The sequence below is a fragment of the Apium graveolens genome, chromosome 4 (assembly GCF_009905375.1).
Source record: "Apium graveolens cultivar Ventura chromosome 4, ASM990537v1, whole genome shotgun sequence".
Taxonomy (NCBI): Eukaryota; Viridiplantae; Streptophyta; class Magnoliopsida; order Apiales; family Apiaceae; genus Apium; species Apium graveolens.
The window spans coordinates 303873746-303878607 of record NC_133650.1 but is presented as its reverse complement, the minus strand read 5'-3'; positions in this window follow the sequence as shown (position 1 = coordinate 303878607).

Here is a 4862-nt window from a genome sequence, read left to right as displayed (position 1 = left end):
TGTTTTAAGGTGCAACTTAAATAGGTATGCATTTTGCTGGTCTATCGATTCTGTGGTATAAGCGCTTAAAGTTGGTTTGTCGATTGTTATATTTACTCAATGAGAAACGTGCTTAAAATCTTTAATCTAAAATATGCTGGTTTCTTTTTTAGAACATCTTTGTTAAACAAAGTCGATGATTATGATTATGTAACTTAGTTTAATAGAATATTATTTACTCAATAAAAAAACGCTAATTTTTTTATCTAAAATATGTTGGTGTCTTGTTAGAGCATCTTTACTGGACGAAGTTGATGACTATGATTATGTAAATTTAACGTTAATTTAAAATAATTATTACTAGAATAATTAAGGGTGAAAAATCAAAATACCCATCATTTGGGGAGATTTGCCCAAAATGCCAATTGGCGGGATTTTTCGCCCAAAATACCCACAAAATACGTATGAATTTAAAATTTTAACAAAAGATATGTATGTTCGTATTCACATTTTGTTTTTTTATGAATATGCTTGTTGAAGATGCATATTCTCTGTAAAAGTAAAAGTGAATAAACATGCGTATTCTTTGTTAAATTTTAGAAGGTTGAATACACACATATTCCTTAAATACATATTTTGTGCGGTTCGTGCGAAAATGATGTATTTTGGGCATTTTTTCAATAATCAACTCGAAAATTGGAATATTATCAAAACGCATTTTCAGCGTTTAATGGATTATGAACGAGTTAACACAAGCAACATCCAAAAATACAGGTCAGCTAAGAGAATCAGTGTCTTCCAAAAATGAACAAGCTGAATATTAAAACTTGTAGCTTGTAGGTGTAAATAATAACTTCTAGTTTTTTTAGATAATACGATAAACGATAAATAAATTCCTCCATTTAATATTAAAACTAATAACTTTCACTTTTTTAGATATTTTAATTACCAACTTATTCATAAAATTATTAATTTTGTTTTTAACATGCTTAATTTCGTAATTTATATGTTATTTATAATTTCAATAATTATATATTGTGCTTTTTTAACTAATTTTTTATGAAAAATTCAAATGCCAAGTTTTTGATACTTCTTAGATGCATTATCTAGGACCGAATATTAATGTCTGCTACATTTAATTTTTGTTGTATGAAAATAGAATCAGATTTCTCTAAAATATAAAAGCAAGAATCTCAAATAAATTTTCCAGAATCACATGTATAATTAATAATTTTCATTTTTTTGATACCTACCTAGGGATGCGATTTTTTTTACTAAATCTGATTATAAAAAAAACTTAATATTAAATATATTAGAGTATCTCTAATGATACAAAACCCTTATCTATGTGAAGTCTAAGTAGCATCTAGATGATAATATTTAAAAATTATGCAAAATTTGGAGGACTCCAAACGTACTTTCCCTTAATAAAAAATATACATAATCACATTTGGTGGACTTAATTTGTCGAACCACTATATCTCTTGGGTATATTTTTTTTTATAGTAGGTAACCCACAACAGCTAACATTCGTGTCCGTACTGTAAACCCCGACATGCTCATGCAATAGATAATTTTGATATCATATTAAAATCTTCACCCTTCTACTTAGCTAGAATTTTACATAATTATCAATTTATTATATTTTAGCTAATAATTTTACTAGTTATTATTGGAGATGCTTTTACACGCGCTTTTTTAAAATTAGGTCGCGCCGGCCTGACCTTCTCTAAAGCAAGAGTCTCGTTTTAAATTTCGAGTCGTTTTAAACTATGAGTCTCTTTTTCTTGTTTCATTTATTTACCGAAAATACTGCTTCAATTATCAAATTCAATTGCAAAATACCTTGACTTCCACCGATCAAAAAAAGAATCTCTAAAAGGAAATTTAGATACTTAATAAAAAGATATTTAATTTAATAAAAAGAAAATAATCCTGAAAAATTAGGTATAAATTATTAACTCTAATTTAATTTAAAAATATGTATGTATTATAATATTATGCAATACATACAATTTGATAATAATATCTAATTACAATAAATAAGAATGAGCTATATTAAATAAATAGTTTTTAAAAGAAATTAAAATGTAGTTTACTAGATTTTACTGCTTTTTCATAACATTTTCTCAAATAAAAATAACATTCCTGGAGTAGAAAATTGGATCCATAATGAAAAGTTACTTCTAAATTAAAAAGTAAAGTTAATATGATAATACGATAAACGATAAATAAAACTCTAACTTTCAGTTTATAAGATAATACGATAAACGATGAATAAATTCCAACCAGAATGAAATGAAACAGTTTGAAAAACATAACATTAAAACTTCTCCCCCTTCATCATAAAAGGGTCTCTTAATCTGAATCATCATCAATGTTAACTGGAGCCTTGCCTTTGCGTGAACCAGAAGCCTCGTTCTGGGATGAAGGAAACACAGGAGCTGAGCCATACTCTCAAAAGAGATTGTCAAAAGCATCTTGAGCTGGTGCTTTGCCGTCCCGTTCCCTTAGCCAATCAAAAATCTTCGCTTTGTATTCTTCCCTTGACATGCCGAAGACCGAAGGTGGAGGGATGGCATGAAGTGGCAGAGGAGCTGTGATTTCTTCCAAAGTGCAATCGCCAATCCAGTCACGCTTCTTGTGCCAATACATTTTGCTCTTGTCCTGCATAGCGGACAGCTGCTGCGACACAAACTTTGTTTCGGAGCCCAACTTAAAGAACAGCTTTACAAACTCTTTTTCCCAGGCCTTAGCCGAGGAAACCAGACCCTTTTGAAGGGTTCCAAACTCAAAGTCCAAAATCTTAGACAACTTAACATCAGAAGCATGTAAAACAGATAGCTTTGCATTGATCGAATCCAAAGAAGAACAAACAAACTTACGAAATAATTCAAACGAAGCATGCATCATACTAACCTATGAGGTTAGCGAACCCAAAGTCTCAACAGACGCAAATTGTTGATTAAGATTAGCCAAAGCGGCAGAATTTTCATTTAATTTAATCAACAAAGAATTAAGCAAAGTGTTTGTGGGCTGATCAAAGGGGTTAGACACATAGTTTGGAGACTTAGGAATTCCACCAACATTCCTATGATAATCATGAAATATTAACTCATTTGACTCAGAAACAATTAAACCATTTAAGGTTAACAATGACAAATCAAACACAACCGAAATTTTGTCAGTCACAGAAGCAGGGTTCAACGCACAAAAATATTCAAACACTCAAGACAGAGGGTACGATAAATACATAGAGCCATGGTTGATACAATGACACATATTGGTTATAATTAACGAAGCAATATCACACTGGATCTTTTTTACAAAAACAGACATAAGAATATAATCTTGGAAAGTGACTCTATCACGACCAGACTTGCGAGGAAGTACGTTTTTATAAAATAATCAAAACAATACAAGAGAGACTGGGGTTAAATCAGTTACCATATGTTTGACATATACTGAAACGAAATTGTCGCCAAGAATAACTTTGAGCTGTTCCTCGTACTGAAGGCCGGGAATATCTTGAAAAGCTTGATGAGTAGTCGACGGATAAATTCCCTTGTCAGAAACGCCAGTAAGCCTTGCGAGTAGATCAACTTTAAAATAAATCGGATTCCCTTGCACCTCCGAGAACACAATATCACCATCCAGAATACGAAGCTTGGCATAAAATTCTTTCACTAACTCATGATAAATAACCTCTGGGGGCGACATCAACGACGAACAGCCAACTGACTCAAACAACTCCACGATACCAACTTTCTTGAGAAGATCCAGATCACAAAGATGTTCCTTCAAAATCAACTTTGACATCACTATCGTCGAAGTAGTCTCCTTTGCATGTCGCTCAAAAGAACTATCGGTCGTTCCGCTGGACACTTCCGGTTCGAATTTACCGACCCGTTGACGCTTGGAGCCCGAAGCTGCATCGGTTGAGATTCATTGAGCGGCGGATCGAGAACGGGTAAATGGAGTCGATTTGCGTGCCATGGATAAAGATTGAGAAAGTAGAAGAGAGATGAAAAAGGTTTGATTGTGTTTAAGAGAGAGTAGGTGAATAAGAAAACGAAAAGGTTAAGAGGATGAGTTTAAATAAAAGTGAGAACTGAAGAGTTAGAGATAAAAGAGAAAACGAACAGATGCAAGACAGAAGTGTACTGAAAGAGTAATACATGCACGAGTACCAAGAATATGAGAAGTCTAATCAAAGATTTACAAAATCTAATGCTTTAAACACACATAAACACGCGGATAAATAAAATAAAATAAAAATGCTATTAAGCACAAATTCACAAACTGGAATGCAGGTAATGATTATGAATTAACATGGAACTTAATTCCCTATTAATTATAAACCCAAAAGATATACAACATATACCTAAGTATTATGACAGAATTCACAATTAATCAGTCTAATACAGGAATATTTATTCACCAAGGCAAGTACATAAAGGATTTACTCAAAAGATTTGCATTGGATCATGTCACACCTAAATCAACTCCGATGAGTACTTCAGTTAAGCTTACAAAAGATGAACAAGGTACACCTATAGATGTCAATAAATTTCGAGGTATGATTGGTTCATTGTTATATTTAACTGCCTCACGACCTGACATTATGTATAGTGTATGCTTGTGTGCTCGTTTTCAATCTCAACCTAAAGAATCTCATTTGAATGCCGTTAAACGTATTTTTAAATATTTGAAAGGTACGAGTGACTTGGGATTGTTTTATTCAAGCTCCTCTTCCGTTGACTTAATCGGTTTTTCAGATGCTGACTATGCAGGGTCACAGTTTGATAGAAAAAGCACAAGTGGTGTTTGTGAATTTTTAGGAGATTGTTTAGTTGCATGGCATAGCAAAAAGTAAACTTCAG